Source organism: Procambarus clarkii, chromosome 93 (genome assembly GCF_040958095.1).
Source record: "Procambarus clarkii isolate CNS0578487 chromosome 93, FALCON_Pclarkii_2.0, whole genome shotgun sequence".
In the NCBI taxonomy this organism is placed as follows: Eukaryota; Metazoa; Arthropoda; class Malacostraca; order Decapoda; family Cambaridae; genus Procambarus; species Procambarus clarkii.
Window position 1 is genome coordinate 6,917,736 of NC_091242.1, and position 17,677 is coordinate 6,935,412.

The 17,677-nt window shown below is 42.2% G+C and overlaps 1 long non-coding RNA gene across 1 annotated transcript in view; it reads right to left on the reverse strand.

Moving 5' to 3' along the window:
• Positions 1-17,677, reverse strand: part of LOC123746763 (uncharacterized) — a 248,519-nt gene that overhangs the window by 55,544 nt on the left and 175,298 nt on the right. The window contains exons 3-4 of the long non-coding RNA XR_006771557.2: positions 4,311-4,534; positions 1,639-1,866 (exon numbers count right to left, since the gene is read on the reverse strand). This is a non-coding gene — a long non-coding RNA (uncharacterized lncRNA). The remainder of the gene's footprint in view (positions 1-1,638; positions 1,867-4,310; positions 4,535-17,677) is intronic.

The following is a 17,677-nucleotide window of genomic DNA, read 5'->3' on the forward strand; positions in this document are numbered from 1 at the left end:
TTTCAGAACGTTCAATAAATACGGTGGTCTGCAACTACAAGTTTCAAAAAGTTCGTGTAGTGAACATAGCGATGACTGTACAGTATAGTGAACATAGCGATGACTGTACCGTGTAGTGAACACAGCGATGACTGTACCGTATAGTGAACACAGCGATGACTGTACCGTATAGTGAACACAGCGACGACTGTACCGTATAGTGAACACAGCGGTGACTGTACTGTATAGTGAACATAGCGATGACTGTACCGTGTAGTGAACATAGCGATGACTGTACCGTATAGTGAACATAGCGATGACTAACGTGTAGTGAACACAGCGATGACTAACGTGTAGTGAACACAGCGATGACTAACGTGTAGTGAACACAGCGATGACTAACGTGTAGTGAACACAGCGATGACTAACGTGTAGTGAACACAGCGATGACTAACGTGTAGTGAACACAGCGATGACTGTAACGTGTAGTGAACACAGCGATGAATGTACCGTATAGTGAACATAGCGATGACTGTACCGTATAGTGAACCTGGAACACAATCGTCACATGGGCATAAACCAACACGTCATCTCGTGTTGTGACAACGTCCAAAAAAATAATTTATTAAATTACCGAACCTAACTTAACAGAAAACCCACTTACAGAAAACGTAACAGCTCATCAATTAGGCGAGCCATATTGATTTATAGCATATATTTTGTGACTTTGGGGATTTTTACATCAAAATAAAATGTATTATTCGAGAAACACGTTGCACGGGCTTAATGACCGTCCCCCGATAATAGTGAAATTATCAGAAAGGCACAATGTGTGTACATGTATGTGTCAAATCCATTTGTGCCTTATGTACCCATTTGTACGCAAGGCACTAATGGGGTGTAAATGCTCAAGACGTTACATTTTAAATAACAATAACGTCTGAGATTATAACTGCTATAACAATTTTCAGAATAATGCTATGGTCTGATTTTCAATATCTTGGTAAAACTACATGGGATTATCCCTGCATATCAAAAACTATAATATTCTGCTAGCCTAAATAAACATTCAAAACTATATATACACCGAAGAGATTTTTATATAATAAGAAGGTAAAATACACATGGTAACCGATCATAGTATTAAATTCGAAGTCTATGATTATGTTGTATCACTCAATACAACGTAGATATGTTTTATGAACATATTAATTTTTTACGAATAACGTTGAAAGTTGTGTTTGCACTAATATTCGTATTCCTCTCCCGTGCATCTCTCCGCGTGAGAACATTTAGAATGAATTATTTACGAACAGTTACTAACACAGTTTATACGCAAATACCTAAACGCCAGGAAATGTTAATGGGCGCTACGTTGCACTCGCCTCCCGAGGCAACAATGTATTCATTCCTACATGTATCCCCTGCAGTGTATGTCAGCATACAGCTGACATACAACCACCTTGTATAAACAAAAAAGCCCATTCCAAACCAACTCCAGGACATCTCCATGGCCTAACTGAACCTATTAAGCCAGCCTAACCTAGAGTGTACAGGTAAAGACGTCGTAGCTTTCTAAGACTGCTTCTGAAAAGGAGAACTCACGAACAACACCTATCCAGCACTCACGAAAATAAAAAAGAGGAATGGCACACTCACCGTCGACAGTGGTTGCTCAGGCAAACAAAACTGTCCTGCAGAAACCTGATTCTTATAGTTCAAGATGACAGCGAGGCCGGAGAAGCAGTGATTACGATGCAACACACTGTCAACCATCTTTATGATGATGAGAAGATGCCGATGCCATCGTCCAGTCAAGCAAGCCAGCAGAGGGCGACCGCAGCGGGTATTGACATCCTCCCCCCGTGACAGGTGGAGCTTCCTCACCTGCTGACACAAACCAGTCGTTATATAAACGGTTCAATGAGGGCTAAATGCTCGTTAATCCAGAAGCCATGCCTCCCCCCCCCCCCTCCCTTGTTTATGAAAGAAAAACCAAGTCACTTTACACACTATTCTTAACGTCTGAATTTTTCTCTAAAATATTTCTCTCTCTTCATTCCGTGTTGGAATAACACACATCTATAAATGTTTCATCCACGTACTACAAATACAAAGATTTAACAACAAATTACATCTTTCCCCCAATAAAAAATAAAAAATATAAATCGCCTTTAAAAAACAATAAAAAATAACTAAAAATAACTAGAAATCGTGGAAAACAAGTACACTGCTTAACCAAAAAACAAATAATCACCCAAAAAAAAAAATATAGTTTGATACAGCACAACAAAGCTAGATTCAGCACAACAAAACTAGATACAGCACAACAAAACTCGATACAGCACAACAAAACTAGATACAGCACAACAAAACTAGATACAGCACAACAAAACTCGATACAGCACAACAAAGCTAGATTCAGCACAACAAAACTAGATACAGCACAACAAAACTTGATACAACACAACAAAACTTGATACAACACAACAAAACTAAATACAGCACAACAAAAAACTCGATACAGCACAACAAAACTAGATACAGCACAACAAAAAACTCGATACAGCACAACAAAACTAGATTCAGCACAACAAAAAACTCGATACAGCACAACAAAACTAGATACAGCACAACAAAAAACTCGATACAGCACAACAAAACTCGATTCAGCACAACAAAATACTAGATTCAGCACAACAAAAAACTCGATACAGCACAACAAAACTCGATTCAGCACAACAAAATACTAGATTCAGCACAACAAAAAACTCGATACAGCACAACAAAACTCGATTCAGCACAACAAAACTCGATTCAGCACAACAAAAAACTAGATTCAGCACAACAAAAAACTAGATTCAGCACAACAAAAAACTAGATTCAGCACAACAAAAAACTAGATTCAGCACAACAAAAAACTAGATTCAGCACAACAAAAAACTAGATTCAGCACAACAAAAAACTAGATTCAGCACAACAAAAAACTAGATTCAGCACAACAAAACTAGATTCAGCACAACAAAATACTAGATTCAGCACAACAAAATACTAGATTCAGCACAACAAAAAACTCGATACAGCACAACAAAACTAGATTCAGCACAACAAAATACTAGATTCAGCACAACAAAACTAGATTCAGCACAACAAAAAACTAGATTCAGCACAACAAAACTAGATTCAGCACAACAAAATACTAGATTCAGCACAACAAAAAACTCGATACAGCACAACAAAACTAGATACAACACAAGAGAACTAGATACAGCACAACAACAAGACTACATACTGATTGGCATGGTGCTTTCACCTAATATTTCCCTTCCGTTCCCACTGAAAATATGTTGAGGGTGTTAAGCACCTCTTAATTTGAAAAGATTAATCTATATAATGCACAAATTTTCTATTATACCCGATTACTCTAACAATTTCTTATTAACATAGGGGGGATATGTCAATTTCATTGGGGTACAGAACAAATTTACCGCTTCTGAACAATGTACCGAAATGAAACTTTTGACCCTAATGTAGCACCACAGGACATCTAGCTTCAAACTGTACCAAAATGGTACAATTTTACTACAGGTGGCAAAATCGGGACTATATGTCTGGCGTAACTTGACATTGCTAAACTGTAACACTTGCCAAATATCCCAGAACCTTACTAAACATTTTGGTATATACCACTGCCGTATAAAACGTCATCCGTGGTATATCCAAGGGCCTTATCAAACTGTCTCCGTGGCGTATCCAAAACCTAACTAAACTAATTACCCTGCGAAACCCTGCTTAACGTCGTGTACACAGCAACGAGCGTCGTAATTTTCTCTATCATTGTTGCTGATAAGTTATACCCAACACGTATCTACAACTAAATGGACCAATCGACCGAACACGTATCTACAACTAAATGCATCCATCAATCCAACACATATCTACAGCTGAATGCATCAATCCAACACATACCTACAGCTAAATGCATCAATCGACTCAAGACGTATTCTACAGCTAAATTCATTAATGAACCCAATATGTATTTACAACTAAATGCATCAATCAGCCCAACTTATACCTACAACTGAATGCATCAATCAACCCAACATGTATCCATAGCTCAATGCATCAATCAACCCAACACGTACCTTGCAGCTCAATGCATCATCAACCCAACACTTATCTACAGCTCAATGCACCAATCAACCAAACACGTATCCACAACTAAATGCATCAATCAACCAAACACGTATCTACAGCTCAAGGCATCAATGTCCCCCCGAAGTACAACACAGCTGCCGTAAAATGCATAGCACAGATGCACACACACTCACCGTCCATAACCGCTGGCAGTGGTTCCTCGGGCAAACATCCCGTCCCCCGCAGACCCCGGTGTTGTAACCCAAGATGACAAGTGATGCTGGAGAAGGAGCGACCACGATCACAGACGAGAAGGAGAACCACCATCTTCATGACCACCTTGTCGTTGCTGTCCTCCAGTCAAGCTGGCGACGACGTCAGCACTGACGCTCCAAGCGTCAGGAAGCTTCCCCCGCAACTGCCGGAAAAGAAACGTTTGATTTTTTTTATAGACGTACCGTCAGTTCTACATTAATAATTACTGCATATTGTCTATAAAATAATTGTATATATATCCGGTGTTTTAACCGTTCTTTTTAGGAACGAAATACACTAAAACATGCCACAAAATTGACTGCTTTTTCTATGCGATTCACTTGATCGTTTTCAATGTTCGAAGCCGTTTTCTACAAAATGCTTTACACCAGCGGTTTTGCATTTACAACTTCAGGAATGGCCAACGTTTTACACTGGAGGACCATATATTACAGCCTATCATCCAAAATTTTGAGTGCCATACAGCCTATGGATGCTACGTACAAAATATGGACCGAGAAGGAATAGCCAATCCTAACCTTTTCTAGTATGGTATGTATGTACCAAATCTGACTTAAGATTTAATAAATGAAGAGGGATTACCTTTTCTTAGTACAATACATATTTTGTACATTTCATCCATAGCCGCATAGACGGGTTTAGAGTTCAACTCTAAAGTTCAACTATGACTCCGGGCCATATTTAATAAAAAGATTATACTTAAAAAGACATTCGTAAATGTATGTGTATATATGCATACATATCACTTTACATATATTAAGCTTTTATATAGGAAAAATTAAATACATAAAAATACGAATTAGGCTTTCGTTAGCCTCGCCAATCATTTTAAATACAAATTTGAATATATATATTTTTTTAACTATAGTAAACTAAATATTCAAACACTACGGCACAGCGATTTTTAATGGGGGTAAATATTCATTATTCCCTAATGGGTTGCTTAATATTGCTTGCCAGCCTTGATTAATGTGTTGACATCTGGCTTCTATTTTATTGCCGTGTGGCTACACCGGACACTCACGCTACCCACATTCGTCTGCTTAAAACATTCATGTGGTATATTATATTTATTGCAAAATACAAATGTTGCATATCAACCACAACTTATAGCACCAATGCTGTGGGTGCATTGTGCAAAACGTGTATACAGACAAAGAAGGCAATAAGCAAACGTTACCATTCCTAGGCTTAGTTTTGTATATTTCTGTATTAATTCAGGCCTAAGGGTGCGTATATTTAGCCTAGGACACGGGCTCACCATAGCCCCGTGCTACTTGGAACTTTTTGTTTCAGATAGCGATTATTAAACAGCACCATTAGCCTAGGATTGCTATTTTATTTCCGTTTTTTAATCTCAAGGTCTCTTGTTCATGTTGTCTTGTGTACATGTTCCTCTTTCATCTCCATTACACCCCTGTGCTCAGAGCAAGCCAGTTGACGGTTGCAGGATAAAAAAAAAACCACATTACAAGGCATTTACATAGTTACAAGGAAAACTCTTCCTCGATATAAATAATTACAACGACAAGGGAAATCGGTTTTCGATTTTCAAATGTTAAAATTCCTAAACCTTTCAGTGTATTAGAGAGCGAGACATAGTTAAAAAAAAAAAAAAAAAAAACTGCAGACTAGTTATCTGGGAGAAGACTGTGGTATTTATTCTACGTATAGTCCACAGATCTACATGTGGATGTGTGGGATCCCACAGATCTACATATGGATGTGTGGGAGTCCATACATCCACGTGTATGCAAGAAGGCCTACATGTAGGTGTGTGGAATGAAGCAAGCATCAATGGCTGAAGTGCAGTTACCAGTGAGGATGGTGGTCGCTCGTAGCCATTCGCCTGCCTTGCCTACTTTATGCTAGAATGAAAGGAAGGAAGGAGTATAAGAAAGGATGAGGCTAAAGCAATGATGATAAAAGAATCTTATCTAAGCAATGATGATTAATGGAGCGTGTGTAAGATAAATATGGCATAGTAAACGAATATTTATGCGTCGCCATGGACGCAGGAGGAGGGGGAAGCCGCCAGCAATGACCACAAAAATATCCACTATAACCCGTCGTTTATATTCGGATGCTAAACAGGATAAAACTTATCTCTAGTGGACTGACATGAGGGAATATTCAGAGGCAGGATTGAGGCGGTTAAATCCCGGATTAATCGGTATATTCCAGTTGGGGATTAGTGTTAGTCACAACGCGTACGTTCGTCACTACAGACACACGCATACTGGCGTTGATTATTGGTATCTGGCAACCCGTCCTCAGACCAAGTCCATTCCATCCAGCGGTCGACCCTAAAGACGCATTCATCCATTTTAATATGCTGTTCATTGAAAACAGGAATTTTCTCACATATAAGTTAATATTATTTTATATTACCATATTGTACCTATTTAGGGTGATTCTGTGGGTAAAGCATTTACAGCGTTGTGGTTCGAACAAAACTCTTCAGTGAAGCACTTGTTCCGGAAGTATTCGAACGTCGGCAGTTGTGAGACATGAGTAAACCGTTTTTCATTCATAAACAGCGGGGTATGGCGGGTGGATGCAATCACTTTTGGGTCTTTGTTTGGAGGACGGGCTGCGAGCCCGCCTCCTAGGTAAGCTTGATTTGATTAGCCAACCCGTTCTTGCATACTAAGATCCAAACTCGTTAATCCAGCCGCCAAACCCCTGTTTATGATTGAAAATCGGTTTACACACGATTCACAATTGATGACGTCCGAACACTTCTAGAACAAGCGCCTCACTGACTAATTCTGTTCGAACCACAACGCTATAAATGTTTCACCCACGTAGTACAGATACAAATAATCACCAATCGAACCTAAACACCTATGCCTATATATGCACAATATGCTAATATATTAAAATATTAATTTATATTTGAGAACATTCCTGTTTGAATGAACAGCATGTTAACATTTATGAATGCTTTGTGGGGTCGACCGTTGGATGTAATGGACTTGAGTCGAAAAGGGTTGCTCATACATATATCACATTATTGTGAGTTCACCCAGTACCTACAAAAAAAATCATATTATATATTATTTGTTGTAACAAAAAAAAACATGTTTTTATTGCACTGATTGCTATTACATAAAAAGCCTTTGTGACGTTCGCAGTAAGGACGATTATGGCCTGAGACTGAATGGGTTATAGAGCCCCCCCCCCAAAAAAAAAAAAATAACCGTAGCCCATTGTTCTTTATAAATTATCTTTCCTGAATAATAATAATTCCTGTAAGCTTGGAAAATCTAAATGAACGTTTATACTTATTTATACTTTAAATATAAATTTTATTTTATTTTATTAATTTCATCCCGGGGGGGGGGGCAGAGTTTACTGGGTAGCGTCAATCATCCTGTGATGGAGTCTTTTTTAGGCCTATTAACCTTTGGAGGAGTATTAAAGCCATCACAATAGCTGACTGTCCAACCAGCAGGTATACTTTAGTCTGTAAATAATTATTCTCAGTATACTGTACACCAAGAAGCGGAGGTATACCTCTCATTGTAGTGACGAATTATTTATGAATTATGGTTTCTAAAGACGTATACTAAAATATTATTCAATTATCCTTCATTAAAAAGTGATATTATTTCACACATTATTGCAACTATTCTTGTTTTAAAGTTCGCTAATATCCCCCTCATCCCCCAAACAGTTTTCCATGAAGTAAAACCACCTTCGACTCAAGTATTTATCCAAGCCGACCTTGAGAGTCATTGGAGGAGGGAAATCTGACAACAGACCACGAACCCAGCACTCAAGACTAGCCTTTTATTTCTTCACCCACAAGAATCCACGAGAGCCGACCCGTGTTTATTTATTTTTTGCTTACGAACGATATCGTTTGTTATGCTGGCCTGACAATACGGCTTTGCCTTGTGGAATTATTGAGGGATGGGAGCCAGGGAAAGGGAGGGATGGGAGCCAGGGGAAGGAAAGGAAGGGAAGGGGAGGGGGTGGGAGAGGGAGAGAGAGAATATAAATTCACCATTTCTTGGTCTTGGCATGACACTGTAAAGGGTCATCAAAACGATAGTTATATATTATATAAACATTGTCTATGGTAAAAGTACTACCCCCTCCCCCCCCCCGGCCGTGGGCAGCAACGTATGGAAGAAAGGAGGGGCGGGGGAGGCCCCTCTGGGCGTCTGGGGTAAATCTGCACTTAAGTTCTTAAAGGAGGTGGGCGAGGAACTCATTGGGAAAACTTAAAAGACTCACGAGCGGCCAGTTTCCTGTTCCGGCGCCTCAGTGTCGCAGTTCAGAGGGAAAATGCGTGCAATTAAAATAGCATTGCAATTAAAATACATTGCAATAAAATAAAATACAATAAAATAAAATAAAATATATATAAAAAAATAATAGGGGTGGTAAGAGAAGAAAAGATCAAAATCTTCAGTGAGAATCCACATGATCTTCTCTGAATACTCTTCATTTTCTTCTTCGAGGATGTGGGTCCCTACAATTGCACCAGAGGTGGTGCATTGTAGATATATATATATATATATATATATATATATAAATATATATATATATATATATATATATATATATAAACTAATACAAATATCCTAACATACGTACCAGATCGTCCTCCAACACGCTTTGGCATTAATGACAAATCGCCTAATTAATTTACGTTCCATATGCCGAAAAAATTCTGCACTTGCAGATAATGACGGCTAGGATCATATCAATTAAAACAGCATTAAGCGACAGAGCGCAGGACGACGCTATTTTTGCGAACTTGTAAACATGTGCATTGGAGCGAATATTTCAAGCAAATACATTTTTTTCGTTGGAATTACACTTTTTTTTTTTTTTTTAGCGATACAGCAACGTTTGGAGGTGAAAAACTTGGTTATAAAAATATTTATATATGTTGTGTAGAAGGACAGTTTGATAGAGTAAAAAGTTTCGTATTCAACATTGTGAGCTATTTTTTGGGGTTAATTCTGTTGAATGCGTTTTTAAATTTAAAAAGTTATACGGTTGAAATTTGGTGTACGGTAAGGGTGACGAAACACAAGGGGACGGTTTGCACCTTCCCCGTGTGTGTGTGTGTGTGTGTGTGTGTGTGTGTGTGTGTGTGTGTGTGTGTGTGTGTGTGTGTGTGTGTGTGTGTGTGTGTGTGTGTGTGTGTGTGTTTTTACTATTTGTGCTTGCAGAATCGAACTACTAGCTATTCGACCCCGCCTTTCTAACCAATTTATTTTTCCTCTATTATGTCTACTATATATATTTGTATCTCTAAAACACACACACACACACACACACACACACACACACACACACACACACACACACACACATACACACACACATCCCCAGGAGAAAGGCCGGAACACCTGTCTATCTCCCAGGTACCTATTTACTGCTAGGTAACAGGGGGCATCAGAGTGAAAGAAACTGCTCATTTGTTTCTGCCTCGGCCGGAAATCGAACCCTGGCCCTTAAGACTACGACCCCCGAGCGCTATCCACTCAGCTGCGAGGCCCGTGTGTGTGATAGATAGATAGATAGATTTCTTAAAATTAAAGATACAGGAAAAGGATTTTTATCCACGTTAGAACTGTCATTTATTCTACACAGTTATCTGTCGCTATATTTGCATTGAATATTATTGCCTGTTATCAGCCTCCCCCCCCCTTGTGTCCAACCACTTGGGCTGGACGGTAGAGCGACGGTCTCGTTTCATGCAGGTCGGCGTTCAATCCCCAACCGTCCAAGTGGTTGGGCACCATTCCTTCCCCCCCCTGTCCCATCCCAAATCCTTATCCTGACCCCTTCCAAGTGCTATATAGTCGTAATGTCTTGGCGCTTTCCCCTGATAGATCCCTAGATAGATTCCCCCCCCCCGCCCCCCTTGCATTATGGCAATATGTCTTGGTCCCCATGCAACTTGTTGCCAAAATAGACTTCATAATGTACTCTATTTCGGATGGCAACAGTGTCGAAATTGCCATGTTAGTGCCAAAGGAAACATCTATCCTTGAAGATTTCAACCTATTTCTATATTGATTTAAAAACCAAAAACAATTTCCTCGCGGATTTATTTCTATTGTCATGTCATGAATTCCACTGGATTATATCAACTGAAGAAGAAAAACTGCAGAACTGTCGGAAAGTTAGAAGACAGCCACTGTATTGCTAATGTAAAATAAAAAATAAAATAAAAATTTAATAAACATACTTGAAACTTGAAGGTTATGCCAAATTTTGAGCATCAGGCGCAAGTCTACAGCTCTGAAGAATCATATAAGTTAATACAATAAGCCATTTGGTGCAGCAAAATTATTCCAATGTATGAAAATCATTTAACACAATTATGGTCATATCTAAAAACAATCCCCCTTTGAATACCCAGATATCACAGCCATTTCTGAAAGCAGCCCCCCCCCCTTTCCCCGCTACCCTCCTAAGAACGTCCATAATATATGCTGACTATTTTTTTTGTCAGCTATGCCCTAAAAATTCGTATTTCCTCACATTCTTTGCGTTTCGACTTTGATGTGTACCTTCTCACGCGGGGAGATAGCAACCCACCAAACACACACCTAAACTACGACGTTGGTACAACGTTCGAACAAGTTTCAACACCTCCTAACCAGTTATAACAACCAATATAGCAAGTTGTAACAACGTTCTAATACGTCATAAACACGTTAAGCCAAGATGTAACAACTTTATTACAAGTTGTGACAAGCGGAAAATAAGAGACAGTTTCGGTTTGTGTTTCCAGGGAAACGACCTGCTGAGATACATATATATAACATTTATTATTGTCAAATGCCATTTTTTACTCTTGAATACAATAGTCTTAATATTGTGTGATTATAATGACTCCTTGCAAACTACGTGAAGTTAGGATTTTATGAACCTTTAATATTGTGTAGCTTTTTGCAAACTACGTGAAGTTAGGATTTTATGAACCTTTAATATTGTGTAGCTTTTTGCAAACTACGTGAAGTTAGGATTTTATGAACCTTTAATATTTTTTAGCTTTTCTTTATAGAATTTGCCGTTATTATTTACAGGTTCTTTTCCATGATTGATGGATAGACAAATGAGCATATTGAATCAGTAATAAATACAGAATGCTCACTTCAACAATAAAGACAAAATGCTCACTTTAACAATAAAGACAATGCTCACTTCAACAATATAGACAGAATGCTCACTTGAACAATAAAGACACAATGCTCACTTCAACAATAGACAGAATGCTCACTTCAACAATAAAGGTATAATGCTCACTTCAACAATATAGACACAATGCTTACTTCAACAATAAAGACATAATGCTCACTTCAACAATAAAGACACAATGCTCACTTCAACAATAAAGGCACAATGCTCACTTCAACAATAAAGACACAATGCTCACTTCAACAATAAAGGCATAATGCTCACTTCAACAATAAAGGCACAATGCTCACTTCAACAATAAAGACACAATGCTCACTTCAACAATATAGACACAATGCTTACTTCAACAATAAAGACACAATGCTCACTTGAACAATATAGACATAATGCTCACTTCAACAATATAGACATAATGCTCACTTCAACAATAAAGACACAATGCTCACTTCAACAATAAAGGCATAATGCTCACTTCAACAATAAAGGCACAATGCTCACTTCAACAATAAAGACACAATGCTCACTTCAACAATATAGACATAATACTCACTTCAACAATAAAGGCATAATGCTCACTTTGCCATAACAAATTTATTACGTAAGCATTGACAAAGATAATAAAAAAAAACATTAACAGAGACCCTCGTTATTAACCAATAAGTCTCCTGTTATCTTTGAATCCTATGTAATCTTTTGTAAAATCCTATGCAAAGCCTTCCTAAAGGATTTCGTATACATTTTAACTTTCTGCTTTGCACACAAAATGTATAACATCGTTCGTCTGTATGCGCCGAAGTGGGTTATTGTATGCCGTTCTTGCCTAATAGAACGAGCAGGACCGAGTTTCAATTCCCGAGGTTCGCCTTTTGTATTTATGCTTATTTCTAGCAATGGCTCCAGCGCTTTTTCCCCTTTTCATTCCTGTCATATCTTTAGAAACTCTGCATGTTGTTAGTCTTTACAATTTCATCTATTTCTATTACATCTATTTCTTCTTCTATTTCGCTACACTTTCTTATGACATTTGCTCTGAAGGATCTTTTTTTCAGACGTTCTCCTGTTCTCTTGCTTCTATCCTTTGTTCTCTTGTTTTGCTGTTTCTCGTTTTGAATGGTTTCTCCCCTCTTTATCCACCCCCCTTTGTCCATTTTCTTCAATATCCTCTACGCTGTTTAATATATCCACTATTTGACTTTCCGCCCACGTGGTTGAGTTCCCAAAGGCTCTGGGGACTATGCTTGATTCTTGTTTCTTGGGGGCTATCTGTGTCCAGGTTCTTGAAGGCTATCTGTGTCCAGGTTCTTGAAGGCTGTGTCCTTCAACACCCACTACATCTCCCCCTTCAACACCCGCCACTACACCTCCCCCTTCAACACCCGCCACTACACCTCCCCCTTCAACACCCGCCACTACACCTCCCCCTTCAACACCCGCCACTACACCTCCCCCTTCAACACCCACTACATCTCCCCCTTCAACACCCGCCCGCTACATCTCCCCCTTCAACACCCACTACATCTCCCCCTTCAACACCCGCCCGCTACATCTCCCCCTTCAACACCCGCCCGCTACATCTCCCCCTTCAACACCCGCCCGCTACATCTCCCCCTTCAATACCCACTACATCTCCCCCTTCAACACCCGCCACTACATCTCCCCCTTCAACACCCACTACACCTCCCCCTTCAACACCCACCACTACATCTCCCCCTTCAACACCCGCCACTACACCTCCCCCTTCAACACCCACTACACCTCCCCCTTCAACACCCACCACTACATCTCCCCCTTCAACACCCGCCACTACACCTCCCCCTTCAACACCCGCCACTACACCTCCCCCTTCAACACCCGCCACTACACCTCCCCCTTCAACACCCGCCACTACACCTCCCCCTTCAACACCCGCCACTACACCTCCCCCTTCAACACCCGCCACTACACCTCCCCCTTCAACACCCGCCACTACACCTCCTCCTTCAACACCCACCACTACACCTCCCCCTTCAACACCCACCACTACATCTCCCCCTTCAACACCCACCACTACACCTCCCCCTTCAACACCCACCACTACACCTCCCCCTTCAACACCCGCCACTACACCTCCCCCTTCAACACCCGCCACTACACCTCCCCCTTCAACACCCGCCACTACACCTCCCCCTTCAACACCCGCCACTACACCTCCCCCTTCAACACCCGCCACAACACCTCCCCCTTCAACACCCACCACTACACCTCCCCCTTCAACACCCGCCACTACACCTCCCCCTTCAACACCCGCCACTACATCTCCCCCTTCAACACCCGCCACTACACCTCCCCCTTCAACACCCGCCACTACACCTCCCCCTTCAACACCCGCCACTACACCTCCCCCTTCAACACCCACCACTACACCTCCCCCTTCAACACCCGCCACTACACCTCCCCCTTCAACACCCACCACTACACCTCCCCCTTCAACACCCGCCACTACACCTCCCCCTTCAACACCCGCCACTACACCTCCCCCTTCAACACCCACCACTACACCTCCCCCTTCAACACGCGAAGATGTTCGGACGACAACACACACGCGGCGGGATGTCAGGCAACGAGAGGCGGGACCAAAGAGCCAAAGCTCAACCGCCACAAACACAACTAGGTGAATGCACAAAGCGGGTGAATTTTATGTTGAATTCCTTAAGGCATCTGATTAAACAATCACTAACAACCTTGAGCCACGTATCAGACCAGTTCCAGAATACCCGCGTCCTTATCAAACACAAAACGAAGCAGGATAAATCCCAAATGTATACCACCAGACTGGTACCAGATCTGAGAGGCTTGACTCACGAGGAAAGGCTATAAAGAACGTGAATCTCATATCAGGAGAAGAGGAGTAGCAAGGGGGGAGACATGATTACCGAATACAAAGTAGCAAGGGGGAATAGACCGGGTACGCAAACACCTTTTAATTGGAATGACCAGTGCAGGAAGAGACGGACACAGGTGGGACACTGGTGGGACACTGGTGGAACACTGGTGGGACAATGGGACACTGGTGGGACACTGGTGGGACACTGGTGGAACACTGGTGGGACAATGGGACACTGGCGGGATACAGCTTTATACATCTTCAACTGAACAGCTCCATACAGCTTCAACTGCACAGCTTCAACTGTACAACTTCAATTATACAGCTTCATATAACTTCAACTGTACAACTTCACCTGCAAATATGACAAGAGCCCAAAAGGCTCTGGAACTTTTAGGCTGAGAAGCTGAATCGAAGAGATGAAGCTTAACCCCCCGCCAAGCATCATTATACGAGTCCCCCCCCTCTCTCTCTCTCTCTCTCCCTCTCCCTCTCTCTCTCTCTCTCTCTCTCTCTCTCTCTCTCTCTCCCTCTCTCTCTCTCTCTCTCCCTCTCCCTCTCCCTCTCTCTCTCTCTCTCTCTCTCTCCCTCTCCCTCTCTCTCTCTCTCTCTCTCTCTCTCTCTCTCTCTCTCTCTCTCCCTCTCTCTCTCTCCCTCTCCCTCTCCCTCTCCCTCTCTCTCTCTCTCTCTCTCTCTCTCTCTCTCTCTCTCTCTCTCTCCCTCTCTCTCTCTCTCTCTCTCTCTCTCTCTCTCTCTCTCTCCCTCTCCCTCTCTCTCCACCTCAGCCCTTTCCTCCCCTGCCCTTCCAAGGCATAGTTTTAATTCTCGGAATACTGTGTTTGAGTCCAAATATCACTTGAGACTTTTTTTGTTTGGCACAATGCTACCTAATTTCTGCTGCGTCTTTCGCTTCTGAGTCAAGCATTTTCTAGAGTCAATAGCTCCTTGCGTCCTCCGCGTCCTCTGACAGTCTGGCGTCTGGGTTTATCCGGGGAGGGAGCCAACTTGGGATTTAGGGATCTGTGAATCGAGATGTTGCTACTGCACGCACTCAAGTATTTACTCATTGAATCATGCACTTGTCAAATGCTTCTGGGACTCGAAGACTCTGTTGAAATGCCTCTGGGACTCGAAGACTCTGTTGAAATGCCTCTGGGACTCGAAGCCTCTGCTCAAATGCCTTTGGGACTCGAAGACTGTCTCAGTGACCACAGAACCACAAGCTTACTCTGTGGTTCAGAGACCTCGTCACCGCCTCTCCACGGAGCAAGAGACACGGTCACCTTACACCCCGGGGAAGCAGTTGAACGTGGCTTCAATACCACTGCAGTATTTAGGTCGAGGGCCAGCCATTGAAACCCGATGGTAATGCAACGATGAGAGTGGAATGTGAAGCATCTCTTCTGGACAAAGGCCAGGAGACCGGCTGAGAGGTGTTATACATGGAAGTTCTTTAAGAAGGCTTCACGTGGTACCGCTGGGCCAATGAGCTGCTCTTCTCCGGTTTGACCTCTCATTTTGAAAGCCACGTTCGTAAGGTTGGTTTTAAAGGTGGAGTGGCCAATGGGCCTCCACCTTTAAATTCTCATTGAGAATTAAATTAAATTGAGAATGGTCCAGGACGGACCGAAACGTCGTCGTCCCTTCACTTTCTAGTGTGTGATTTGTTCAACATATTTCAGCCACGTTATTGTGACTCCTCATCTGCAAGTACTTGCATAACTGCTTCATGAATCTGACCCCAGGTTCGTAAGTGCTTGCGTAACTGCTTCAAGAATCTGACCCCAGGTTCGTAAGTGCTTGCGTAACTGCTTCATGAATCTGGCCCCAGCCAAACCCCCCTCCCCAGGAGACCTCTTTAGCAGATACAATGATCCACCTCAAGATAACTATGAAGGATGTGAATATTTAGAGGTAATTTCATTGTAGTTTTCATGGGATTAAACAACAGTGTTCTTACTCAACAACAACAACAGTTTAGAGTCAAGCTGAGAATTTAGAGTACATTTAGGCTTTAGTGTTGCATTATTGCAACATGCGAAATGCACTAGACAAATTTGCAATATTAATTAATAAATCCTGTCCTCAAATCCTTCGCAATTTACAAGCCGTCGACCACAGCGTCGAAATTCATGCGTTTTAGAGCAATTAAAAGCATCGCAATATTAACGATTTCAACACTAAAAGAACATCCGTCTCCATCGGAACGCTTTTGCAAAGGTGAAAACCACTTCAAATTCAACGCTGGTGCCGGACAGACCGTTAGAACGGCCTGTTGAGAGAGCCTAGGTATAACGGCCTATTGAGAGAGCCTAGGTATAACGAGCAGTGTGCGCGCGCACCAAGGACTCGGGGAAGGAAGAAAACAGGAAGCCGAAAGAAGCAAACGTAACGGATAATCCCATAGAGGGAGATGGGGCAAGATCAAATAGCTTCCGTAAGAGATTTAAGACGGTCAGGAGGAGGGGAGCAGGAAGGTGGGAAGGGGTAGGGGAGGGGGAAGAGGTAGGGGAGGGGTAGGGGAAGAGGTAGGGGAGGGGGAGGGGGAAGAGGTAGGGGAGGGGGAAGAGGTAGGGGAGGGGGAAGAGGTAGGGGAGGGGGAAGAGGTAGGGGAGGGGGAAGAGGTAGGGGAGGGGGAAGAGGTAAGGGGAGGAGGAAGAGGTAAGGGGAGGGGGAAGAGGTAGGGGAGGGGGAAGAGATAGGGGAGGGGGAAGAGGTAGGGGAGGGGGAAGAGGTAGGGGAGGGGGTAGAGGGGGAGTGGAGGGAAGGGAAAGGCTCAGCTGCTTACCTAGAAGCACATCTGGATGGTCCTGCTATAACAGGGAAGCAGCCAAGTCCCGTAAATACAGAGATCCGGATCACCACTACAATTTTGTCCCCATGGTCCCGGACACACTTGGTGCCTGGAGTAAAAGTGAAGCTAGTTTTTTGAAGGATCTGGGTTCTAAGCTAACTGAAACAACAAAAGACCCTAGAGCTGCCAGCTGCGCCTGAGCTCAGCGATACAGAGAGGAAATGCTTACTGCATCCATGGTTTCTGCCTGCTATCTGAGGAGCTGGAGGAACTCTACAACCTGTGACAAGTAGCCTTGTACCTTGCATGTAACCAATGTTGTAGCCCCTTTTTGTGTAATAAAGTTTTAAATGAAATAAAATTACAGTTACAATTATAGGAGGTAGGAGAAGACAAGTGTATGTGAGTGTACGTGGGAGGCTACCGTGGATGCTACATATCCTCTTCCTCAAGGC